The following is a 12,610-nucleotide window of genomic DNA, read 5'->3' on the forward strand; positions in this document are numbered from 1 at the left end:
ACTACATTTGAATTATACTTCAGTGGAATAACATTGAACATTGCAAAATACTCATTTGAAATGTTTGCAACTTTGCTTTACAAAGACCTGTTGCTGAAACAGGCCAACAGTCTCACTGAACCTGATGTGATCTGTAACAAGAATTACAGATCAACTGCAAGGAGGAGGAGGAGCAGTGGGTAGCCATGACATTGCCTTCATTAAGGGCAAAATGACAGGAACAATATTCAGTTTATGTTTGTCAGTGTTACCCACTGATCCACATGACACATTAATAGGCCTTGCAAAAAACAGAACCCCAAGCTGCTCTTCTGCTGCAACTACTCGTCACAAACTGCTGTTAAGGGGTAAGAGCGGTTGTTAGGAGCAACTCCGTTTGTGAAAGTGGATGCAAGTCAACAGGTATACCCCCAGCCAAGGCTGTTAGAAGCTCAGTCATAAATATAGCATAAATAACTAACATAAATATAGCCTGTAGCAAGAACACAGTCTTATTCAATGTAACTTTAAATATGCCAAACGGAACAAAACAGAAGCACACGGCTGACAAGTCACTTATTATTATTATACATAGTACATTTTAATGACCTACCATTATATCAATTTTTTTAAAAATCACAATGATGGTGATTATAATGATACATAATGAGTCTCAGAACATCTAATGAGACAAAGTGTGTTTAATGAAGGACACTGTCTTTTTCTCTTTATTCTCAAAGACATAGGGTTAGGCATTAGTGGCAGTGTGTTTTATTGCTACCCTGCGGCATGCAGTGGGGCTTTTATGGAAGGTGTCACACTTGAAGCGGACAGTTGAATGACGTGACACATGCAGACAGATGCATACACGCACACACACTCATTCAGCTCACACATATGTCCACCTACACAAACCATCACGCCCAACCAGCTTAGCAGAGTTAGACTCTCTCTTAGTTCAGCCCAGGGTTCCTTTTTTTTTTGCGTGCCCTGATGAATATATCATCGGTCCATTTTGTGGCGAATAACATTTCAGTTCCCACACGCTATGCGGCTCCGCCTTATCACTTTCAGTTAGATGAACATGGGGTTACAGCAGGACTGGTGGAGAATTTAAATACAATGCATGAGATGGAAAACAGAGCGGGAGACAGGGAGCGAACTCTAGAGTGATGGAGAGTGGGTGGTTAAAAGAAAAATACAAGAGAAGAGAGGTGAGACAGATGGGGAGAAAAGGGGAATGAAAGTGCTATCTGTATCTGCCTGATCAGTTTCACTTAAGCTAAACAGGAGCTCGGTTGAATAGGGAATAGCTTGTGTAACAGAGCAAAGAAAGAACGAAGGAAAGACCACTATCTGATACAACCCATGGATGCCTTAGGATGAGCTTGACATGACATGACAGTCATCACTCACCTCTCACTCCGACGTGACCCACCATTATGGACCAGAGGAGGATGGCCACTCACTCAGTGTCAGTCAGGCAAGAGTCTGCAAAGCAGAAAGGAGTAGATGAGCCTTTGTTTTATGATTTTGCAAGTTTCATTAGCGCTGTAAAAATAATCACAGGTTCTAAACTAATGAATATGTGTTAACTCAGTGAGTTATTTTCTGTACATTTATTCTAAGGTGAGCATCTAAAGTGCCAGCTGCCAATACAGCTCAACAATAACCAATTGTTTGTGATGTGAAAATTGGGGGTCTTGTTTGGTATATGCTATAGTGCATCATCTTTGCCACCCATGGGTGAAAAGGAAGAAACTCACAGCTGATACTGATCAGTTGTGGCCCTATTTGGAGTATCAATAGGATCAATCAATAGGAACACTAAAGGTGTCTCATTGTATCAGGTACAAAGAGTAGCACAGCCTTGAAGTCTGGAAAGTTGCAAGGTTAAGCCTCAGGGGAAGTAATGTGTTTTTGAAGCACATGGAACAGATGCCAAGAACAGGCAGAAAATAGACAAACAACTGAAAGAGGATCAGCAATGTTATTCAATGAACCTGTCAAAGGTTTAAACATTTGGCTGATTGGTGTATTCCTCTTTATGAAGTTTTATGCACCATCTGACCGCTTTTAGAAATTTGACTGCATGTTGTGGTGAAATGTAAACTTTCTTTTCACATAGTTGATTGCTTTTGAAGAGGAGGAGTAAATTGTTAGGCACTGATTGTCATTATTAAGGACACCCTCTGCTCCTGTGCTCCTCTCCTGCCACCTGTGTATGCAGCCTCTGCTGTTTGATAAAGATAACTACCCAAGCACTAGCATGAGACAGCTGTGAACCACAGGAGAGGGACAAAAACTTTCCTCTTAAGTGCCGATCATCCACAACATTCATCTGCACAAAGCACAGGGCCTAGCTGACATCTCTGCTGCACTGTACATTCATGCACTTCACTATACCCTAGTACAAAAAGACTCACTTTAAAAAACCATGAGGCGCACGCACACACACCCCTACCTACCTGCACATCAGCATGCATTCACACAGTCACCATGCCCCAACACAGGTTTAATGGCTTTTCAGTGAACTAGATACAGCTTGACATGTTAACAGTAGGCACATACACACAGACACGCCATCTCACGGTCACCGCGGCTATTCTGCGGATTAAATGTACAGTCTTGACATACAGAAACACAGATTCACTGAGATATGAAAAAAATGCAGATTTGCTTCTGAATTATGTGAACTGACAGGCCACCCGGTATGTGTTTATATGGCATTCGATGTTCACATATACACATGACCCGTAAGACATGTGCATATGAGTGCATGTATCATTTTAAGAAACAGTCACCAACACAGCAGACTAACAGGTAAGATTTCTGAAATGCACTCAGACAAATTATCATATGGCAACAATTAATGCAATCAACACACTCTGGAGGCGCATGTGTGTTTTTGTGTGTGTGTGTGGCCATCGAGGGATCACTCGAAATCTACCTTTCTTGCTGACAAGGCTTTGTGTGTCTGCGTGAAAAGTAGGCCAGAGAATGACAACCTCCATTTTTCATTGTCGTTACTTTGGAGACGGAGCAGGAACAGATGCCACACTGGGACACAGAAACACACACACACACGCAGAGGCACACTCCAACGTCCCGTGAAAACACAGATTAAAAGTGCCAACGTGGAGACCTGAGTTGACCTATTTCAGCTTCAATTAAAATCACTTTGTGTATTTGTATGACCTTTTGAAATTGCAACACCATGCAACTCTGCAAAACACAAAATCAGACCATGTTTTATTGACTTTTTTGTCATCTTGTCCTATATAACATCCTAGAAATGATTACCATGTAAATTATTGAGTACTGTTATAATTGCAGTTCATGAGACGAGATTTTTTAAAGGTTAATACCTACATATATAAATAAATGTTTTTTTTTTCAACTTTTAAATCCATAATGCAACCAAAACGCAGGAAATGCCCAAAATTCAAAAGACTTGTCTGACTCAGGCACAATAAGCATAATAAATGCAAAGAATCATCTAATCTTTGCTCTTAAATAGCAATATACCTCTAAAACCATCCCCATATATTTTTGTTTGCTTCTTTTGGCTTGTCTTTGTTTTTCCCCCACTCTCGTTAAGATAAATCTGTTCAATTAATGTTTGAGATTACAGTGTAATTGTAAGGACCAGAAAAGGAATCATCTCCAGATGGCTGATTTAGAAAATAGCACAATAAAAATCATCCATTCAAACAAACAAAAACTGCTATTTGATTGAGAAATCTACCATTAATAACCTAAATAAAAAGAGAAATGAACTGGATTCAGAGTCAAGAAACTTAAAAAAAAAAAAAAAAAAAAAGAAATCCTGGAAAATTACCCACTATATGTCAGCCACATGCCCGATCATTGACATTACAATTCCCTACAGACGTTAACATTGCAGCTTCTCCTTTCACCGTTTTAACTTTCAGCTATGCACTGGGACTGCTGTTAGATAGTCTTGCTAGGTTTTTGTACAAATAACACCCTATTTACATCATTTTGATCACTTTCAGTAAATATAGAGTACATATCTTGGTAACAATTAGTCTCACTGAACCTCATGTGAATGTAAATGTACTGCATTAAAATGCTGTTATGCTTTAGTTCTAGGTCATTGTGAGTGCGAGGTATCCTCTTCCATAGATGTGCAATTCATGGTAAGCTAGTCCCATTGCAGGGAACTCCAGGGTAGGCAAAACAAACTAGAAGAAGTAATTTCCCACAAAGAAAACACAACAAAACTTTGAGTATAACTTACTAGACATGATTATAAATTATCTGTCAACTCTGCTTTCCAAAACTGGCTGATATTAATGGATTTTTCTGCTATTTTCTTTAGTTTCTGTTTTTCAGCACATTATGTATAATATTCTCCTTAGGCATATCCAACACTGTAAGTCTAAACTGAAGTCTAAGATATAAAAAAAATCAGCGGGTATTTTACACATTTGAAACCAATGTGAGATTTATGTTTTTGTTAAATTTACAGTGAACCTCCAGCAAACCTCAAATGCAGTCTCAATTCAATGACTAAGATGTGAGGAAATTCTTTGCCTCTCCGATGTGTTTTCAGTCAGTGCAACAAAACCTCTTAACCCTAAACTCATGTTCAAATATCAGACCAGTGTTATTGCAAAACAGTCCCCAGTCTATCTAACTGGAAGCTATTTTGACACAACTCTTCTCCAGCACTGCCACCCAGAGCTGTTGTGTCAGACAGTGACTAAACAGCATGAAGAGAAAATCACCTTCAAGCGGCAAATTCTGTTCTTTTTGTTTTGTTCACACCCGCCAAGTTTACTTTACTTAAAGTTTTTTGAACTATTTTGCACTTTCAGCCAAAAATACTGCTTAACAATGTGATTTGTTAAGAATAAGCAAATAGCTGTTAGTGGTGTTATTGTAGGTTTGTGTATACTTCTTTGGTGGTAATACACCCGAAGCATTGCTGTAATTATTCAGATGTGATCAGATCTGTGTTTTGTTCTCAGGAGACCAAGGTATTCTCATGTATTTTTAGCACAGTTGTCATATGGGCATAGCATAAGAATGGTAATTAACATTTATTACACAAATACACACAAATTAAGAGACTTTAAAGAGAAATACAGTATACGTGATATGCAGCTGTCACTTATGATCCTGTGAGCCAGGAACTGCATATATTTTTACTTTTTGTGCAATAAGTACCACAATGCTAAAATTATTACTGATTTGACTAGTTGTGCAAACACACACAGACACACACACACGTTGAGTAAAATTTTACCCTCCATGTCCCAGCGAATCATTCTTTTTTTTCCTGATTTCAGTTTTGTATTTTAACCTCATCCAACCTTGAGGTCTCCATGCCGTGCTGTCTCAGTTATTGTAATGCAGCCTGGCATAACCTTTTTAAAATAAAGTTTTTAAGGGTGAAGGTACATGGAAGAAAAAATAGTTCTGAGGATTTCAACAGAGGGAGGCTCACCAGACAACAGACAGTAGATGTACAAAAGCAAAACTCAAATGAGTTCATTTCAGCTGCAAGATCAAAGTTTCCATCCAATAAATTATATTCCAAAGTCTTATTTGTGCGATTAAGCCTTTTGACAAACTCTTATTCTTGCTTTCATGACTAGACAGACAGACAGAAAGAGAGGCAGACAGGCTTATATAGGTGGTCTTATCTGTCTATGTCACACTTTTAAAAAATTTGACAGTGATTTGTGACAGTGACAGAGTTTTCACAGAAGTTGTTTCTCTGACTTTAGTGAACCATTGCACTGTACTTAAATGAAAAATTTGCCTTAAATTTCAAAGTGCAAGATGTCACATTTTCACTTTATCTAATATAAACTGTAGATGAAAGAGTAAATTACAGCTTTGTGAATATTGAATTTGATCATCTGAACGGTCTCAAAATGTATTAAATATTTTCCAACATAATTAAATAACTCTCATACAATGCCATTAGGCTACATTTCCACAGTATGAGCAGCTCTGAGACAAGAAGACTTTTAGGGACTTTGTGAAGGTAATTGCTCAGTGAGGCGATCTTGTAAGAACTGCACGCCATTAATGCGTTTCTCATTTTTCATTCACAGAACAGAAACAATAACATCATGTAATAGCCAGTTAGGGGTTTCTATAGCGACAGCCACACTCACTGTGACAAGATGGAGGATGTCATAATCAGAACTGGGAGTTTGTTTGTGTCGTGGATTTCATGATGACAGTGGCGTTAAAAAGGCAGGGTATCACCCGAAAAAGGCGGCCTGTCTGGCAGCTTCAATCAGCAGGAGAAGCAGGAGAGGGCAATTTACTATGTTGCACTATCCACCAACTGCAACACTATGTTGGCCCTAATATGATACATGTGATGGAGATTGAACACTGGAGCTGTGTCAGAGCGCTGTTTCACATTTAGAGTGGCTGTGTGATGATTCCACTGGTAGCGAGGGGAGAAGGGATTTCCTTTGTCTCTTACAGAACACAACAAGCATTTTTAATTTATCACTAACCTACTCGTGACTTTCTCTTCAGCTGATTTTATGGTTAATGCTCTGCCTGGCCATTCTTGGTATCAGACTGCACTTTCAGAGCTGTGTGTGGCACTTCCATACCTAAAATCTCCAGTTATTTGTTCACTGACCCACTCCCAGTCGGGTCAGCAGTGATTACTCTGAGCAGGTTCTCTTAGATGACGGGAATCTCTTTCTGCATGATTTCTCTAGCACCACTGACTAAACAACAGGGATTCCTGTCCCAGCCAGGCTTCCAAGAAATGTGGAATATTTCTAGACAACCAGCTGTTGTTGTGACGCTCATGCTGTAGCTAAATGCTGGTCCTGCAGATCTGCACTCCACAAAAGCTGTCAAATCAAACGCTTTCTCACCACGAATGCTGCCAGACTCAAGCTTTAGGGGTGTGCTCATAGCTAAATAAATACCATTTCATTTGGTTGAAATTGCCAGCGCCACGTTTTGTGCATTAAAATCAAAAGGGGGCAGCTTGAAGGTGGGCATTCACCAACTTTAAAGATATATCATGTTCAGGCCACAAAAAGAAAATAGAGAAAGAAGTAGTGCAAAAGTGATGTTTTGGTGGTTTGAGAATAGTCCATAAGTAGCCTACTGTTTACTGACTAAGATAAACTGAAACACAGCAGCTTTTCATTATCAGCACAAAATGAGGTTGAAACAGCACTTTTACTACTATAAAAGCAGAATAGGGGAATGTGTGCCCTTAGACATTTCCCATCTGGTCTACTTAATTTCTCTCCCATATGCCTCGCACTTTACTGTAGCCTGCATTTAACTGGAAAGCCAGATATTTGCATATGAAGCTCAAAGTGATTTAATACATTTTTAAAGAAATCCATCCTTGAGGAAATAACTGGACAGAGAACTGGGGAGCGTTTCACTACAATCTATGATTTAAAGCACAGGATGGCCATCAGGCTTCCTGGACGTTTGGTACTAAAATCCTTGTGTGTATTTTCTGTTGGTTCAAGGTCCTTTAAATACAATTTTTAAAAAACTGTCATGGCAATTGAATGCTGCTGGTTTTCTTTTACTAACTTTTTATGATAAGCTGAGGTAATTTCCTACATGCTCCATCTCCACACTTAACACTCAGTTATGAGGCTGACAGAAGTGTGTTTCCAGAAAGACAGACATTTAAGCAATTTTCAACTTAATTCAATTCAATTTTTTTTATATAGCGCCAAATCACAACAATAGTCGCCTCAAGGCGCTTCATAGATACAGACAAAAACCCAACAATCATATGACCCCCTATGAGCAAGCACTTTGGCGACAGTGGGAAGGAAAAACTCCCTTTTAACAGGAAGAAACCTCCGGCACAACCAGGCTCAGGGAGGGGCGGGGCCATCTGCTGCGACCGGTTGGGGTGAGAGAAGGAAGACAGGATAAAAGACCTGCTGTGGAAGAGAGACAGAGGTTAATAACAGATATTAGTGGAAGATAATTTGTATTTTGGTGCCCTGTAATTGTCAGACAGGCTGTTGAAACTGCATGGTATACTTAGAGTAAGAGTCGTTTGTCTGTGATTTTTTCCTTTTAAAAACCAACACTTTATTTGAGCCATAGGATTTAGTTCACTGACTCAAGCACTTGGAAAAAAAAATGAAACAGACTTTAAAGAGGGCTACATTTCTGAGCCCTACATGTTATGAATATGTAGCGTCATGAGGTGAAAGAGACACCTCTTAAACTGTAGTGTGTTTGCCAAGGCGATCGTTTCATGAGGCTAAGTGTATGCATTTATACTGCACATGCACAAACTTGCCCATACCTTTAACTGCAAGCAGTTTGATAAAGGATTGTCTGTGTAAAAAGCAAATGAATAAACTTGAAGGAAAGTCATATAAAGAAACACAACTAAACTGCAGCGGAATAAATCGAACAAAGTAGAAAATCTTGAAATACCACACTGAAATTCACACTCTGAACAGATTAATCTTCACAAAAACTTCAGCTTTTTAAAACATTATTATGTGGCTTTAAAGCAAAAATGCACTCTAATTTTGATGCTGCTGCTAATCGTTCCTCCACCCGGATATACAGTTCAGTTTTTTGGATAATGACGTTTGTTTTTGCAAATGTATTTATTCATTTATTTATTTACTTATTTATTTCTGTTCATTATTTTCTCTCTGTGTGCCACCACAGTGGATGTTTATTCAAGTGACTGTAATGCTGAATTTTAGCTTTGGTGAAAGGGTTAAATAATAAATATCACATTAACTATTTAGGTGTAACAACTATTTTTATACACCAAACGGTATAGTTAAAGAAAAAAAAAAGAGAAGCACCCTGTGTCCGTTAGAAGAATTCATGCTGCCAAAAGCAAGAAAAAAGGAATCATCATACTGACGTACATCAATATACCACCAATCTACAGGTCAGACTTTTCATGACTTTCCACTGTGTGCATCTACTCTGAGTGTGCAATGAATCCCGACTATCGTTACCCAACTTGAACGTTTTCACCGAAAACTGAAGACCAAGAGAAGTAAGCAAAGATTAACTGTGTGAACTACTATCATATATGCAAGAATACCAGTGTAAATGTTATGTGATGTAAATTCATATTGCAATATCGCTGCTATAGCAATGCAATGCCTTTAAGCTCCATAGTGTGCACATCAATGAGAAAACTAGGCATTTCTGAGAGCAATAGGCATGAGATTCCAGTGGCAATTACATACCTAAAAATGGAGCTACTCAACAACCTCCAACAAAGCACAGTACTTTACCTGGAAGAATTTCCATATATGTTTAGCAAAGGTGGAAACGACAAATGAATCTCAACACTTGAGGCAAAAAGACACCATTGTGTACAACTGGGCTATGAAGAAGAAGATACTTGTGATGTTCAACCCAAACGTAGACAAATGGCTCAGTCGAGTGTCACTGGCACAGTTGGGAGCTGCACTCCACGTGACAGTGGTGTATCAGTCTGGAACAAAATGGCTCTTAGAACCGGCTCTTTGAAGTGAACGATGGGATCCGGTTCCTGCCTGGGAGCCAAAGATGCTTTCTTTTCTTTATTTTCCTCTCTCTCTCTCGCTCTCTCTCTCTCTCTCTCTCTTTTGTTGTGCATGATTGGTCAACTACATGACATGTGGTGACATCTGATTGCACACACCAAACAACCATTGGTTCCTTTCTGAGCAGGAAAGGGAGGGACAGCCATAAAATAAAAAAAATAAAAAAAAGGATAAACGAAAAAAAGTTTAACTTTGAGTATAATTTTTTCTATATCAGAAATTGTGTTTTCGCAATTAAAAATATTAATAATTATAATATTATTAAATACTATATCTTGTGTTTGTACTGTATCTTGTTAATATCACCTGCCATTCTGTGTAATGTGCAAACAAAGCAAAATATCTACTCCGTGGACAATCGCACCCTTCCTAAGTGGTGACACCAGTTCCCCCTACTTCCTGTCCCTAATTGCAAGCATCACCCCTAACGCTGCCAGCACCCCGTTATATTAAATGAGTACTTTACTTTGAGTTCAAGCACTAATTCTTTTAGTGTAAAAAGACACTATACCACTTCCTCTAGTTTATTTCACATTTATCTTACACTATTTATATATTTTAAATATTATTTTTGTTGTTTTTCCCTCATTTTCCTTTTTGTTGTATAATTGTTTGTTTGTGATTATCAGTACTGTTTGCTTTTTTGTTTTTAATTTTTGTTTTGTTTATACACAAGGAAGAAGTAATGGTAAATTATTCCCTATTGGCTCAGAGCCCATGTTGATGAATGTCCAGTGCAGTCCACTGCTGAAGCGACACACAAGAGCACGCATTCACATACACCACTGTTTAATCAGGTTGCCTCAATGTAAGCAAGGGAATTTTGTTCAGTAGTAAACACACAGACACAACCACACACAGATGGGCAAATACACTGGAATAACTATTATCCAAAAAAACATGCATACATACTTGACACAAGCAAGAAGAAATTGAATTTTGATTGCACCATGACTAAGAAACAAAGAGAAGTAAAAGGAGGATGAACTCCCCTCATCTCAGCATAACTGCTGAAATGCTGTCTTTATAACAACTTTAGAAATGCCAGAAGGTTAAAAGATGTCACGTGGTTCAACTTAATATGTATGATGTACTTATGGTCCATCTTGAATAAGCAATTAACCTAAAATGTCAAAGAAGCTGCTTTGTACAGATTAGCTGTGTCTGTGCACTTCAGAGCTGTGTTGGTTGCTTGTAGAGGAGCTATGTGGTTTCAATGTTTTGGCTGGTGGAAGTATGTTCCCCAATAACTCTATATTTGGCTGCCATGAATAAGTAAGGCTTCTTCTCCTCATGTAGTTCAGTTACACCACTTGAGCTTTCAGAAGCACATTATAAGGAAGCATTTGTGGTAAGTGTATCTACGAGGAAGACGAGAGCGTGTTTGTCTGAAGACATTTCTCATAATTATAATCTATTTTGAATTACCCACGAGACCTACAGAGTTGTTGGTTTCGTGCTTCCCGTTCTTTAGCCTTCTCTCTATCAAACCTTCTCAGCAGTACAACACCACACCTCCAAATCACTTTCTGTTATCATCACAGTCAGCACATGAACCCATAGCGTGCCCAAACCATTCTCGTTCTCATGAACTCACTTCATTCTGCAGTCTGCTGTATTGAATATTGTGAGCTGGAAATCAATATTAATAATGTACTGCTTCTTTTCAGAGAAAAAAAGATTTACGTTTTATTCAGAAAACTTTAGCCAAATATAGATTTATAGAGTTATTAGGGAACGTACTTCCACCAGCCAAAACACACACACACACACACACACACACACACACACACACACACACACACACACACACACACACACACACACACACACACACACACACACACACACACACACTATATCCGACGTAAGTTTTGATGACATACTAGAACCCCATAGGCATGAATATCAGGTTGTCACAGATCTGTGGAAAGCCTATCTATTCTTCACAGACAATCACATTGAGCCAATTCCAGGTGGAGGAATTTAATGCCTTTGTTCTATTATTACCTTTGGAAGGAAACATCAGACGAAACATTTTCTCTTCTGACAAGTTAGTTCAGACTGGGAATCATGCAAGTTTCACGCTCGACATCAGTCACTGTGGTAGTCCAGGCCAAACGTGCTCAACCGTGATTGATCCAGACTTCTTTATTCTGGTTTCAGCTTTGACTGTGCTGCCAATCGAGCTGCCAACAGTCAACAGGCTTCTGTTTATGTTCAGCGGAGAATGAATAACTACATGGTAACCAACTGCCACTTTCACAGCAACGTTAAAAATTAGGGCTATAATTGAATGGTAGAATTATTGTATTGTAGTCTTCACAGGTGAAGTCACTGAGGGTATTGTTGAATGCCTTCATATCAAATAGGGTTAATATATAATATCTAGAAACTTAAGGTTTTTTTTTTTCTAAATCATTTCAGGATTTAAATAAATGCTAATGCACTTTGTACACAAAGCACATTTGCATCCCCCTTAAATTTAAGCCCAGTGTTATTGTTTACCATTTCCAAAAAAATGCAAGATCCAAGTTATGATGTATTCTTTTTTTAGAGAAATAACAGGCGTATTTTCTTTTTTTTAAACTGTCACAAGAAGAAATTCCAATAAAGTTCTCAACTTTATTTCATATGTCTCTTTTCTCTCCTTTTTTGCCTGCCATAGGCCCTTTTCCTATATGGTATATTTTTATCATCTTCTTTACTGTAACACTAAGTCTCATTGTCTTTTTCTCATTATGTTGAGCTCACACTTTTAAATAATTAACATGCAATAAATCCTACTGTCACATCAGTTCTTCATACTCCATCCTGGGCCTGTAAATGTTTGTGTGAGCATGTGTGTGTAGATTTGACTGTGGCTGTGAGAGTGCGAGAGAGAAATACTGAGATGTTCCAAAGGGTAGCTTTAAAATTGAAAGAAATCTTCATATAAAATCCCTGTTTTTCAGAAATACTGAGCTCCAATGGCAAACAAAAATCCATGACATCCCACTTGAAGTGTAACCAGAATTCTTGCAAGCTGCAGAGTGCAAATGGCTGCTTGATGAAAGCTAAAAATTATT

Source organism: Rhamphochromis sp. 'chilingali', assembly GCF_963969265.1.
Source record: "Rhamphochromis sp. 'chilingali' genome assembly, chromosome: 21".
NCBI classification, from domain to species: domain Eukaryota; kingdom Metazoa; phylum Chordata; class Actinopteri; order Cichliformes; family Cichlidae; genus Rhamphochromis; species Rhamphochromis sp. 'chilingali'.